Source organism: Pangasianodon hypophthalmus, chromosome 29 (genome assembly GCF_027358585.1).
Source record: "Pangasianodon hypophthalmus isolate fPanHyp1 chromosome 29, fPanHyp1.pri, whole genome shotgun sequence".
NCBI lineage: Eukaryota > Metazoa > Chordata > Actinopteri > Siluriformes > Pangasiidae > Pangasianodon > Pangasianodon hypophthalmus.
The window spans coordinates 15,688,117-15,703,439 of record NC_069738.1 but is presented as its reverse complement, the minus strand read 5'-3'; the positions used below and the strand labels follow the sequence as shown (position 1 = coordinate 15,703,439).

At 42.3% G+C, this 15,323-nt stretch overlaps 1 protein-coding gene and 2 non-coding genes across 11 annotated transcripts in view; 1 reads left to right on the top strand and 2 right to left on the bottom strand.

The window, feature by feature from the left end:
* Positions 1 to 16: 16 nt before the first annotated feature.
* trnad-guc (transfer RNA aspartic acid (anticodon GUC)) lies at positions 17 to 88 on the bottom strand. The gene has a single exon. It is a non-coding gene; the product is annotated as a tRNA-Asp (tRNA).
* A 1,694-nt stretch (positions 89 to 1,782) lies between these two features.
* trnad-guc (transfer RNA aspartic acid (anticodon GUC)) lies at positions 1,783 to 1,854 on the bottom strand. Its single transcript has one exon. It is a non-coding gene; the product is annotated as a tRNA-Asp (tRNA).
* Positions 1,855 to 13,644: 11,790 nt separating this feature from the next.
* The window catches only part of cica (capicua transcriptional repressor a), a 36,425-nt gene continuing 34,746 nt past the window's right edge, over positions 13,645 to 15,323 (top strand). For 8 of the 9 annotated variants that reach the window (XM_026928225.3, XM_053231265.1, XM_026928228.3 and 5 more), the window contains exon 1: positions 13,645 to 13,830. The gene's annotated coding sequence lies outside the window, so the exon portion shown is untranslated. The remainder of the gene's footprint in view (positions 13,831 to 15,323) is intronic. The other variant, XM_026928222.3, reaches the window with a different exon arrangement.

Genomic DNA, 15,323 nt, shown 5'->3' with positions numbered 1-15,323 from the left:
AAAAAAAAAAAATAGCCTCCCCGTCGGGGAATCGAACCCCGGTCTTCCGCGTGACAGGCGGAGATACTGTCCACTATACTAACGAGGAAACCCTACTGATAACCCTAAGGACGGTGGGCGCTTTGGAAAGGTCAGAGAACTTAAACGAGCCAAGGAATTGCACTTAAGCCTTGTCGCATGCACTGGGGTTTCCCCTGTGAGAATTGAAGCCTGCTCACAGCGTGTCAGCTGTAGGTGTCAAGTCACTCTTGTGCAGTGTCTTGCCAAGCGGCACATGCAGAGCATACGCTTCACCAAACTCTGAATAAATTTGAAACACAGAGACACAAGACACTGGCCTTTAAAAATCAGACGAGACTTTATTACTAGTCTAAAACACAGAAACTAATCTAACACACACACACACACATAAACAGAGGTGAAAATGGCTTTGAAAAGAGAGTGAATGAAATTCCAAGTTTCTAGCAGTCTCTCAGACCAATCACCTGAACGAACCATCAACTTATCAGTTTAATTTAACATTCGCTTCATTTAGAAGGGCTTTGAACTTGTATTAAATGCACCAGTTCAGCGAGAATCTGGAGGTACCATACTTGCGTTTGTGTTGCCAGGGATTCCCTCGTTGCGTTGTCGTTTGGAAGGAGTTTTCGGCGACGTTGATTGGTCGGCGGTCTGGTTGGCCTTATGTAGCGTCTCGAAAGACAAATGGGGCTGATAAATAGAGTGAGGCGCGAATCCGGCGGAGTCTCGTAGGCGGGTTGCAAAACTCTGATGAACGGTTCACAACGGTGTGAAGGCGAGAGTTGGAGGCTTTGCAAGAACCAGTCTGGATGCGGAGTCTCGGAGTAAGCGTGCTCTCCTTGTGATGAACTTCTAAAGCTCTTGGTTGATGAGACTTCCTTCAGATGTGGATGGAGACTCTCTTGAGCTGTTAGTTGAAGAGAACTCCGTGAAGATGTTGATGGACTCTTACAGGTGTTTTGGATGAGACTCTTGCAAAGATGTGGTGCATGAGACTCCAAAGATGTGTTGGACTCTCTCAAAGATGTAGTGGATGAGACTCTTGCAGAGATGTAGTGGATGAGACTCTTGCAGAGATGTAGTGGATGAGACTCTTGCAAAGATGTAGTGGATGAGACTCAGAGTTTCCTTTGTGTCAGGGGGTTTTAACTCTTTCCAGTTGGGCTGACCCCAAAGTGTTTGCTCCAATCAGCAGGATCTTGGGGCAGGGTGTAAGCTGTATTCTCCTCCTCTGACACTAATTAACATTCTGGTCTCTGAGTTATGTGCTTTGCAAACTTTGCACAAGTAACATGCATGTAATACATTGTACTCAACTTCACATTATACCACACACATACCAAACATGACATACCTGCTGTTACTGATACACACAAGAACGCTATGATCCCTGTTAAACGATCAAAAAGCATCATAATGACCTGGTGGCTATAAGCATGACACATATACGGAATGACATTAAAAGAGGCAACAAGTTTCCAACCTATGGTGCTGCAGGGTCTTGCGATCCAAGACAGAGCAACTTTCAAAGCAGGCAGTGATGCAGCTGCTCAGGATGCTCTCGATAGTCTCTCTGTAGAGTATGGTGAGGATGGAGGGTGGGAGTGCTGTTAATTAGCAGGAGTGCTGTTAAGTATCAGATTAGTGCAGGACAGGGGGCTAGGAACCTGTGCCTTAAGGCAGAGAGAGCTCTACTCGGATGAGCAAGAAAGCACCTTGGCTTTCATACAGTCTCGCCTAACGGAACAAAAAAAAAACAGCCTCCCCGTCGGGGAATCGAACCCCGGTCTTCCGCGTGACAGGCAGAGATACTGTCCACTATACTAACGAGGAAAACCTAAATAAAGAACTGAGGATGGTGGACACTTTGGAATGCAGTACATGAAGTGTACTGGGGTTTCCCCTGTGCAAGTTGAAGCCTGCTCACAGCGTGTCAGCTGAAGGTGTCAAGTCACTCTTGTGCAGTGTCTTGTAAAATTGATTTAAGCAAGTGGCACATGCAGTGCATATACTTCACAAAACTTTGAATCCGAAAACGCTGGCTGCTTTCCGTAAAAAAAAAAAAAAAAAAAAAGGAGCACAGATTCACAGCCGTGGTCCCGGAGTACCCTCTGTGCAGAAGAATTTAATCTTTTTCCTCCTCTAACAAAACCACTTCCACCCAGGAGTGCTGTGAATTAGTGGATTAGTTGAATCAGGTGTGTTGGGAGCAGGGAAGAGAAGAAGATGGCAGATTTCCAACATGGCGGCGCGGCAGTAGCACGCAGCGGCCACTCCGGATACAAAATGGTGCTTTTTTCTAGCCGGCCGGCTCTCCCGTCCATCCTGCTCTCCAATGTCTGCTCCTTGGACAGTAAATTGGATTACATCCGACTCCAGCAAACTACGTGGTGTCAGTTTAGAGACTGCTGCGTCTTTGTTTTCACGGAGACGTGGCTCGGCGACAGAGTTCCGGACGCCGCCATTCAGCTAGCCGGGCTAGCCTCGTTTCGTGCCGACAGAAACACAGCTCTGTGCGGTAAGGCTCGCGGCGGCGGCTTGTGTGTTTATATCAACACGGAATGGTGCAAGAACTCTGTGCTAGTCTCATCGCTGGTGGAGTTTGTGACTGTTAGATGTAGACCTTTTTATTTATTATTTTATTTATTTGGGAATTCACTACCGTTCTCATAATCGGTGTCTACATTCCCCCCAATGCTAATGCTAAAGACGCGCTCTGTGAACTGTATGGGGCTATTAGCAAGCTGCAGAATTCAAACCCTGACGGACTGTTTATTGTTGCCGAAGATTTCAACCATGCAAATCTCAAGTCAGTGCTCCCTAAATTCCATCAGCATGTGGACTTTGCAACGAGAGGGAAGGACGTGCTGGACCTTGTTTACACAAACATCCCCGGCGCGTACCGGGCGGAGCCCCGCCCTCACCTCGGCTACTCAGACCACATCTCTGTTATGCTAATCCCAGCATACAGACCTCTAGTCAGACGCTCCAAACCGGTTCTGAAGCAGGTGAAAACCTGGCCAGCAGGAGCCATCTCTGCTCTTCAGGACTGTTTTGAACACACTGATTGGCACATGTTCAGTGAAGCGGCAACTGATGGTGACTTCACCGACTTGGAGGAATACGCGACATCAGTGACCAGCTATATCAGCAAATGCATTGATGACGTCACCGCCTCCAAGACCATCACCTCACGCTCCAACCAGAAGCCGTGGATGACTGCAGAGGTGCGTGCGCTACTGAGGACCCAGGATTCTGCTTTCAGAGCAGGCGACAAGGCGGCCCTAAGAACGGCGAGGGCCAAACTGTCCCGGTCCATCAGAGAAGCAAAGCGCGCACACGCTCAGAGAATCCACAACCACTTCAAGGCCAGCAGAGACACACGGCGCATGTGTCAGGGCATCCAGGCGATCACAAACTACAAGACAACATCACCTGCTTGTGACAGTGATGCCTCCCTCCCAGATGAATGAATGAATTCTACACCCGGTTTGAAGCACAGAACAACGTGACGGCAAGGAAGACCCACACCTCCAACCAACGACCAGGTGATCTGTCTAACCACAGATGAAGTGAGGAACACTCTACGCAGAGTCAACCCACGGAAGTCTGCTGGACCAGACAACATCCCTGGCCGGGTGCTCAGGGAATGTGCAGAACAGCTAGCAGATGTCTTTACTGACATCTTCAACATCTCCCAGCAGAGCAGCGCCATTGTTCCCACATGCTTCAAGACAACGACCATCATCCCAGTGCCTAAGAAGTCTTCAGTCTCCTGCCTCAATGACTACCGTCCCGTTGCACTCACACCCATTGCTATGAAGTGCTTCGAGAGGCTTGTCATGAGGCACATCAAATCCCACCTTCCACACTCACTGGACCCCCTGCAGTTTGTGTATCGTCCTAACCGTTCAACAGACGATGCCATCACCACTACTCTCCATCTGGCTCTCACCCACTTGGACAACAAAGACACTTACGTTCGAATGCTGTTCATTGACTTCAGTTCAGCATTCAACACAATCATTCCTCAGCACCTGATCGAGAAGCTGAGCCTACTGGGTTTGAACACCTCCCTCTGTAACTGGATCCTGGACTTCCTGACTGGGAGACCTCAGTCAGTCCGGATCAAAAACAGCATCTCCAGCACCACCACACTGAGCACTGGAGCCCCTCAGGGCTGCGTACGTAGCCCGCTGCTGTTCACTCTGCTGACTCATGACTGCGCAGCAATGCACAGCACAAACCACATCATAAAGTTCGCCGAGGAGGTGAAACATCTATCAGCCTGGTGTAAAGCCAACAACCCATTTGGTGATGTCCATGGGGTCCAGACTTCAGGTAGTCATTGACTGCAAAGGATTTACCTCCAAGTAATAAAAATAATCCTAATATTTATGATTATATTAGTTTGTCCCATTACTTTTGAGCCTGTGAAAATGGAGGAACTCTGTAAAAAATGGCTGTAATTCCTAAACGGTTAATGCAATATTTTTGTTAAACCCCTGGAATTAAAGCTGAAAGTCTACGCTTCAGTCACATCTTGATTGCTTCATTTCAAATCCACTGTGGTGGTGTACAGAGGCAAAATTACCAAAACTGTGTCACTGTCCCAATATTTATGGACCTGACTGTATAGTTGAAATGACAATAAAAGCCTCTTGACTTGACTTGGAAAATTCTGCCTGCAACTTGGCAATTTCCATGATTTGGGGCAGTGAGAAATAGTCTCCACAATGGACTGGGGTCGATTGAGCCACCATTTATAGATTTATCTCCAGTTCTAGCTCCTCCTTCTCTGGAACGACTGTCGCCAAAGCCACAGGGACCACCTCTTTCCATGGTTTAAGGAGGTTGAGGTGGTAAATCTGCCATGCTCCACCGCTATCCATTCACCTTACCTCATAGTCTATGTCCCCGACTCACCATGTGACCTCAAAGGGCCCCTGCCACTTGGCAAGCAGATTGGAGCTTAATGTGGGTAATAACACAAGCATTCTATCTCCCTGTGAAAATTCCCATAGCTGAGTACCTGTCATGCAGTCAAGACTGTCATTCTTGGGCCTGAAAATTCTCCTGAGTTATATGACTTAGGGTGAGGAGTTTTGCCCTCAGGTCCAGAATGTATTGAATTTCATTCTTGCTGTTAGAAGTTCCCTCCTCCCATTTTTCCCTAATGACGTCTAGGATGCTGCAATGCCCTCATGCAGTCCTTTTAATAGCCCAAAGAGGTCCATACCAATTCTTTCAACTGGGACCTTGATTAATGGAAGGGGCACAATGGCACTTTTGGAGTGGCCAGCAGATTCACCAGCTGACATTCATGACATGCCACACACCACCTGTGAACATCGCTGCACACGTCTGGCCAATAGAAACAAGCCATTAGGCAGTTGAGTGTTTTATCTTGGCCCAAATGCCCAGCCATGGGATTGTGATGAGTCCTACAGCTTTTTGGGACCAACAGCTGGGTCGTCCCTTCATTAGTCTGAGTGTCCTGTGTCACTTGACATAACCTACCCTTATTAATTGAAAAATTAATAAGGGGGGGGGGGGGGGGGGGTGACACTTCCCCTGGGTTGGGTCGAGAATGAAGAGATGGGAGGCAGGCTTGAAACAACTCAAACTATCTCTTTATTCTCTTTCTTTTTACTTTCGCTTTTCAGTGAACTTATTCATAAGGCGCACACACACATGCACACACATGGCTCTGTGCTGCTCAACTCTCTCTCTCGAGGCTCTCGTCTCTCCCCTTTTTATTCTTGCTGCTGCACGCTGAAATACAGAAAATTCATTAGCCAAATTCTGCACAGGTGTGTAATCCTTACCACTCACTTTCTTCGTCTCCACCCTCCATTCGCAAAACCGGCATTTGACCATGAGCGCTTTTACAGATAGTAACTGAAATCGGTGAATTCTGGAAAAAGCCATAAAGACATGGACTACCAAAGCAATTGAAGACCTACAACACTGCCTCAATGTGTGTATGGCTACACACATCTTACGTCAGCTTCTTTCAGGAAAGCTGTATCCCCACTAAAACTATCACCTGCTTTTCCAACAACAAACCTTGGTTCAATGCAGAGCTCAAACAGCTGTATAAGAAAAAAGAAAAGGCTTTCAGGACAGGAGACAAGGAGAAATACACGAAGGCAAAACACAAATTTGAGAAAGTTTTCACAGTAGCCAGACAGCAATACTCTGATAAGCTGATTCAAAAACTTCCTCTAACGAATCCTCTTCAATCTGGAAGGGTCTTCAGACCATCGTGAACGATGATGACCCCCATCTTCCAAACCAGCTAAAAGATTTAAATAGACAGATGGCCCATCAAGTGCCTAATCTAACACCTACTCAACTCTGGGTCCTCTGTCCCAATCCTGTCACCCCGTTCATCATCAAAGAGAAAGACGTTAGAAAACCATTTAAAAAACTAAATATAAAGAAATCTGCCAGCCATGACTCTGTTGCACCTGGAACCCTAAAACACTGTGCTGATCAGCTCTCCCCCATTTTTATGGACATATTCAACTGGATATTATTCAACTGGACATATTCAGCTGAACTGGTCATTGGAGCTGAATACTGTTCTTGCATGTTTCACGACTTTGGTCATTGTCCCAGTTCCAAAAAACAAAGATAACTGTACATAATGATTAGAGACCAGTACCACTCACCAGTGTTATCATGATGACCTTTGAAAGACTTGTGATGAGATTTCTCAAATCCAGTATTCAGGATCTTCTGGATCTACTGCAGTTTGCCTACAAAAGCAAGAGATTTGTAGATGATGCGGTTAATATCGGGCTTCACTCTGTATTAAAGCACATAACTCTCTGAACACTTATGCCAGGATCCTCTTTGTAGATTTTTGCTAGGCCTTCAATACCATCATCCCTGAGCTCCTACAAGAGAAATTCATCACTGTATGAGTGCCTGGTTCTATCTGTACGTGGATCACAAACTTCCTTTCTGACAGGAAGCAGTTTGTGAGAGTCGGTCAGAACATTTCTGAACCCTGGTCACTCAGCACTGGAGCACCACAAGGTTGTGTTCTCTCACCCCTCTTATATTCGCTCTACACAAATGATTGTGTTTCCATTGATGCATCTGTGAATTTGATAAAATTTGCAGATGACATTACTGTGATTGGTACTGATGGTGATGAGTTTCAACAACTAACCTCCTGGTGTAGCCAGAACAACCTAGAGCTCACATGGGATCTCAAATGGGAGACGCATACATCATCCACCAAAAAGAAAGCTCAGCAAAGGATGTATTTCTTATGGCAGTTGATACAGCTACCCCAGGCTATACTAGTGCAATTCTTTACTACCACTATGGAAAGCTTCCTTATGTCTGTCATCACTATCTAGTTCGGTGCCATCTCCAGAGAAAAGAAGCTGCAATGCACTATCAAGACTGCTGAGAAAATCATTGGCTGCAGTCTGTCATCACTTGAAGAACTATACATCACCTGGACAAAGAGGCAAGCAGGAAAAATTCAGTGAAAATCAGTGATACCTCCCACTCAATTCTCAAAGCAATTCCGCTCCCTAATAACAAAAACTGCATGCCATCAATAATGCTTCTTTTCACTGCTAATTTCTGTTATTAACCAGGCTGCTTAGGCAGCATTCGGTGATCACTACAATGCAGACCTGCCAGTAACAAGCAATCTTGCTGTCATGTAATGATAGCTGAGACAGATGCAATTGCAGGTAAGGCAGTGTTTAGTAAAGCTCGTGCAAACAATCCAAAAAACAAAGAGCAATAATCAAAAACCAGGGACAAGGCAGAGGACAGGCGATCAACAAAGAGGATGTCAGAGAGTAGGCAAAATGCACAAAAAAGAACAAAGCCGAGGTCAAAACCGGCAAAGATCAGTCAGAGAATAAACATGCTTGGTAACATCAAAGACACAAAGGAATTGAGTGTATACTTTGCAAAGTTCTTGTGACTAAGAGTCTCTTTCAAAGGGTATATGTGGGTGTGTGTGTAATTGCATGCAGGTGTGCACAATCCAAATCCAGTGACTGAGAGCACGGTAGTGTGTTGTGGGAAATGAAGTCCAGTGTGGCCATGTTTGGAGGCTATGGTGCATATTGGGAACTGGAGTCACTAGACTGGGTTGACCTGGCACTTGCAGTAAATGTTATTATGAATAATTGTATTACTGGCTCCTGCACTAGATTCTTGCATTTTATTTATTTATTTATTTATTTATTGTTATTTTACAAGTTAAATATTATTTTAAATATTATTAATGAATAGTACTATTTATTATGATTTGTTAAATGTATTATTTATTAATATTGTCATTACTATGTATCATTGCTATTATTTATTATATATCACAATTGTTCCACTCCATTTTAATGCACCCTGAACTGCATCCAGCTGCTATTTCTACCTCCACTGTAATGTAAATTACAACTGAGCCTACCATTTCTGCTTAAGGTGTAATATATGTATATTAGGTGCAATATTCATATATTAGGATGGTAATTGTGTTGTGTTGTCTGAGATGTGTGTGTTCAATGTATTGTGTTATAACCAAACTCCAAGAAAAATTCCTAATACATGTAAATGTACATGGCAAAAAAAAAAAAAGATTCTGATTCTAAAATTCAGAATTGACAGGAACACTGCAAGAAAATAGTTTAAAGCCAAACTATACAGTAAGGTAGTCAACATTAAGCTCTAGGCAATGATATAGTGTAGAATGCGAGTCTTGAACTGACCCAGGCTAATTTATGCTGGTAGTCAGGGATTGAGCACAGTTCAGGTTTTAAAGGGCTCTATATTCATGTTCTGTTAAATCCCACTTTGGTACTACTAGATATTTCAAGAAGTGTTTAAATTCATAGTCTACCTGAACATTGACCTGGACTGACTTCATTTTAATTTAAATTCATGCACACACATGGATGCTCTAATCATGATGTGCGTGCAGTAGAATGCAGTAATTACTCTGAGAAATTCTAATAAACTACAGATACATTATAAAACATATTCAGTTCAATTCAGTTTTATTTGTATAGCGCTTGTAACAATGGACATTGTCACAAAGCAGCTTTACAGAAATGAATACATTCAAATTAAATTAAATCAAAATAAATTGTAAATGTGTGAATTTATCCCTAATGAGCAAGCCAGAGGTGACGGTGGCAAGGAAAAACTCCCAGACTCAAAAAAACAGACTCAAAAGGGAACCCATCCTCATTTGGGTGACGCCGGATAGTGCAATTATAAATAATTCCATTCTATAACTGTGTACTACATGGACAAATAGTGCAACCAGTAAATTCATTACAGTTTTCCCATGAAGTCTGGTTTGTTGAACCTATCCACTGTCCACTGATGGAGACCTGAGTGCAAAACTGCTCACAGCAACTGCAACCCCAAAGCCACCACAGCAATCGCAGTCCCAAGCCATCACAGTACAGTACAACTCCACAGGTCAAATGGTCTCGCTGCAGTACATAGGTGAACTTCTGGTCTTTTATGATCCACCACGCCTGCAACAATGAGGTGCAGGCTTTTTGTTGGTACCTCAAATAGTGAAAGCTGAGGCAGGGGGTAGAGCTTTCTCTTACAAAGCCCCACAGTTATGGAACAGCCTTCCACTTAGTGTTCAGGACTCAGACACAGTCTCAGTGTTTAAGTCTCGGCTGAAAACATATTTGTTTAGTCAAGCCTTTTGTGAATAGTTTTCTTAGGTAAAGGAGCAGGTCTGGAGAGTTTCACAGGCATAGAGTGTTGTGGTGAACTGGGATGTTTGGATGCTGTCGCCCCCCCACTCTCACACGTTCACTCAGGTGTGTTGATGGTGGAGTGGCTGCTGCTTTATGTCCCAGGACTCCCTCATGTCTGTGTTAGCTTCTGGCTCTCCCTTTTAGTTATGCTGTCACAGCTAGTCTTGCCAGAGTCCCGTAACAATGAGTATACCTAGTAATCTCTGTTCTCTCTCTCTCTCTCCGTCAAGCTACACATGCTACTCCTGAGATGCCAGTGATCCTGACTTCTTCTGCTCTCCGGACCTGCCTGATCCATCCTGATCCCCTACTTCTGGTTGGAGTTCTCATCACCTGAAAACCATGCACTGCTGCGGAGGATGGCCCCACATGGACAGCCTAAATATCAATGAGATTACTGTGGATGGTACCACAAAGAAGCCATAAAGATAGCTGTGGATGTTCTTCCTTGGATAACCTTAGGACTGCAATTTCCACGAACAATTTTTGCAGTCAAGTCTCCATCATTGAACTGTTGATAACTTTAACAAAATAGACATCATGTTAAAACTATAATGAATTCAGAAATGACTCTGATGCTCATATTCATAATTTGCTCATAAGATCATAAGTTCCTGGTTACACCATTGCACTTTTTGACTATATATACTATATATATATATATATATATATATATATATATATATATATATATACATTATAGAAGAGAAATATTTACTTTTGCACTATCTGGTGTCACCCAGATGAGTCAGGGAGTTTTTCTCACTACCATTGCCTCTGGCTTGCTCATTAAGGATAAACTTTTTAAATAATACACTTAAGCTGGCATGCCAATTAAATATCCTTGTTTAAGTATGCTTAAATGTGTTAAGAAATACATTTATTTAAGTGTAATTGCTTACAGCAGGCACAAGTATAATTTAAAAATTATTATTTTAAAAACACATTTTGAAAAATACAGAAAAGTATATTTTAGGTGTATTTCCAGAAATTACATGAAATGAAAAATGTACTTTTAATATTTATTATTATTTATCCATTTCATTACGCACTTAAATATGCTTTGTTTTCACAAGGTATAACTGAAAATCAAATGCTGCCAAAAGACTGTGTTGTCATATAATCTGTGTATTTTGTTTTCTACCCTGTCAAAAAAAGTTTGGAATGAACTGGATAGTGTTAGCATACTATCTCTCTCTCTCTCTCTCTCTCACACACTCTCTCTGTTCTGCGAAACACTGTGCAGCTGGACTTTTTCGTTCCTTAAGTTAGGGTGTGATAACATTTGGCATATCTGAAACTGGCAGCAGCGTATGATATATGCATACAAATAAAGTATTTTTTCTCAATATTCAATACTCATTTTCTGTTAAAAACAACAAAACTGTACAGTAATTTCAAAAATACACTGTAAAACATTTACTGTAAAATTCTCAGTAATTTCCTGGTAGCAGAGTTGCCAGTAAAGTACTTTAAATGTCCAGTAAATAACTGTAAAACATATTTACAGCAAAGTACTGTAATATCTTACAAAGTAACACATAATCCAGTGTATTTCTTTTTGGGTTTTTCTTCACAGCTCTCACAATGTTTCTGTCAACAACTACTGTCGTTTTCGATTCCATGTCTGCTTGTTAGTACACCAGTGGTTTCTTTCTCAGCACATTCCAAATTGTTGTATTGGCTATGCCCAATGCTTGAGCAATGACTCTGATAGATTTTCCCTCTTTTCTCAGCTTCAAAATGGCTAGCTTTTGTCCCATAGACAGCTCTCTGGTCTTCATGTCCCTTTTTTTTTTTTTTTTTTTTTTTAGCAACAAATGCACTTTTCACAGGTAAAACCCAGGGCTCAAACCTGGAGTAGACTTTCAGAGCTATTAATTATTTAATCAATCAATGTAACAGGGCATTTTTATTATTGCCACAGACCACAAACACGGTGGAACACTGTAAAAAAATATATTGTAAATGTACAGTATCGTTCTGGTTCCAGAGTTGGCATGTACTTCCTGCTGTAATGTTTGTTTATGGTAATGGCACATTGTACTGTATTTTTACATTTTACTGTATATTACAGTATATTACTGTAAAATCTACCACTGAAATGTTTCACTTAAATTGTTTTTAAACCCCAAATATATGTGTTAAATAATTTTGAAGGAGTCAGTATCTGATTAAAATTTTTCATTAAGCAGTTATTTGGGTCCACATGAAAAGAAAAACAACATATAAAATTACACAATAAGAACTTGCTAAAATCCAAGCAAAATCAAGTTAAACAATAAAAATGCTAAAAGGCTATATCACATTATAAGAAACTGCTACGATGAACAATAAGAATAACAGTGACAGTTCTGCCAGTACTGTAAATATTTGGCCACACTACACGGGTTACAGTACTGAACAACAAAACACATTTAAAGTAATATACTAGTTATTACTGAAGACAGTAAATTAATGTAGAAATTATAGAAACTCTTTACAGAAGACTTATTAATAGCTTAGTAATAGCTCTCAGATCCTAATTGGACTATAAATGAGTGCTTTATTAAAGGCAGACACACTTGTAACTTAACCCTGTCGAGGTAATAGATAAAGACATGTATAGTATTGTAGTACTGAACTGTAAAACATAATTATATTGTGCGCTACATGTTCCCACGGGGCAGTCGTGGCCTAATGGATAGAGAGTCGGACTTGCAACCCGAAGGTGAACCTGAAGGTTGTGGGTTTGAGTCTCGGGTCCGGCAGGGATTGTAGGTGGGGGGAGTGAATGACCAGCGCTCTCTCCCACCCTCAATACCACCACTGAGGTCAGACCCCTGAGCAAGGCACCGAACCCCCAACTGCTCCCCAGCACTTGGATGGGTTAAATGCAGAGCACAAATTCCGAGTATGGGTCACCACGCTTGGCCACAAGTCACTTCACTTCACTTAAAGTGATAGATATTCTGATTAGTTTACATTTAGATCTCACCTCCACTGAATGCATAAAGTCTGAAAGTGTGTGTGGCTTCACACAGCATGAATAAGACACTATGGTGTAACATATAAACGTGGATTCTACCGCACATATATCCTATTGACGTTAGTGTACTGTAATCCTTTGTTCACAACTCTTCCTGTTTGGTCTCAGTAATGGCAACAGGCATAATGAGCTCGCTGTAGTGCTTGTTCATTGGTCAGGAGGTTTACTATCACCGACCAATCACAGGTCGATTTGATGACGTTACTCTACTTTCTACACGTTTCGAAAGCGGAGGCGGGCTTAAGAGTGAAAAAACGGAAACCGCTCCGTTATTGGCTGCAATCGTTCATGTTTGATTCACTCACAGGAAACAGTCTGTTTCAAATAACTATAGCATAGCATCATTCCTGTAAAAATAATGACCTTGTATTTGGTGCCGTAATATACCATGCACTCTCCAGCTCTAAAGTCGTAGATCATTAACCCACAGTTTCTCCCAACAGGTTTTTTAAACAATATTTGACATCTTCTATTTAAATTTACTATATTAAATATTTAGCTTTAAGGATCCCGGCACTTCCCGTTGTGCATGGTATACTGTGTATAGTATTCTCAGCTGAGTTCAGTCGTAGATTGGTAATTCGTGCTATTTTTCTTGCTTTTGCCCGCCTACTCCCTTTCACTAGACATTCCCTACATGCCCATTGGATGACACCGGTTCGGGTTTGACCAGCTGTTTCTTGTTTTCCCATAACCCGATTGGACTGAACGCTCTGTCAGTACGCTGCACTTTGATAGTCGGCTCCACCTTCACTAATGTTATTCGTGTTCCTATTGGTTACTGTAACCTACAGTGAGCGCTGATTGGCTGTAGCGGGGAGTTGTCAAGGCTTTGGACTTCATTCACCATTTTGCGTCTGTAGTGTAGCCCGAGCCATAAGCGGCTATACTTTCCCCTCATTTGGAGTGGCTTTGCGGAAGAAAAGCGTTTTTACCGTTTAAACCTGCGCGAAGATTCGGTATTCTTATCCATTTTGTTTTCCAATCAATATTTATTTGATCGACACTGTTAATATTGAAAGGGTGAGTTTAAAGCTTGCTACAAATCTTTCTTGTGCAGCAGTGCGGTGGATGTTTGCGCTGTGTAGAGTTTACCCGATGGGTGTTTTCTCCAACAGTTGTAACCACTGTGTCCTTCTCGGAAATAATGGCAGTGAAGCGTGAGGCTTTTAGCGCTCATCACACACACACACACACACACACACACAGGCGTGTAGAGGTGCACAGTCAGCCTGAAACTTTTTCCTCATATATATTTGAACTATAGCGGATACCCGTAAGTGTGTATTCGGCTCGGAGAACTTGCGCAGTGTAGCTACAGTGAAGTCATTATGAAGTATGCAGTACATAAAAAAACTTAGACACTTCCATAACGCGGCGAAATTGTGTTACAATTCACCAACCCACCCATTTTTCCTTCTCGTCCGTGTGGCCCTCGTCTCTTAACTGTCTCAGAGTAAACACAGATCTGCTGATAGGATACTGCGTAGAGTGTTTTTAGCCTTACGAGTATATACTGCTGCCTCGCTCACAGGTTAATTTAACGGTTTCTTCTCATTTTAGTGCTTATAGATGCATAAATCCTGCTATGTCACAGCGCAGTTGTACACTGTGTAGTGTTATATGTCGCCTTTGTCATTATTTCGAGGCTTTGTAGAGCGTAAAATGCACTGCGGCCTTGTGTTGTGGACAGGCCTGCGTCACTCCACTACTGCGTGTGTGTGTGTGTGTGTGTGTGTGTGTGAGAGAGAGATAGGAGGTTGTACGCGCAGAGTAGGGCACTACGGCCAAAACGAGAGCTCGGCACTACACGCTAGTCCACTACTCACCCAAACTCGAAATAAAACCATTTTTATCTTAGAAAAGCTAGCTTACTAAAGCCGTGATTAGCTTAAAATCGGTATGGTTCGTTTTGGCGTTTTATATGTGTACATTTTTATACAGTTGTTCGCGATAGATGATTAATGATCTTACTAAATTACTTTATGGTAGGCTTTTATTAGTGATAGCAGTGCACAGGACATCACAGCTTCTATTTGCAAACTGTATTACAGAGCAAAGAAATGTGAACATTATGGTTGTTGTGGTTTTCTTAACAGAATGGTACCGTTTTGGAGTACAGCTTCGCACACATTATTACATTGTCATACATGATGTGTAATACAACATAATTCGCAATATAATGTTTTACATCATTTTACATCATTCTCAGGCACCCTAGCATTGAACTGAATGACACTCAGTAAACAGGATACTTTATAAGCTACATATAAAAGCCCCAGAAGATTGAAAAACTAAGCTTGCGCACATAAGTTGGTGTTGTGCATACATGTGTGATGTTGTGTAACAGTATAGGAAGACTCAAAGAGAGAAGTAGAGAAATGATAAAGACAGAGAAAGAGTAAGATAACGATGTCGTCTGAGATATACCTGATTGTCTGAAAGGAAGTTTAGGATTGTGAGTCGAATGTCTAAGAAATGCATAAAGGTCACTTGGGTCAACAAGTGAAGGAGAG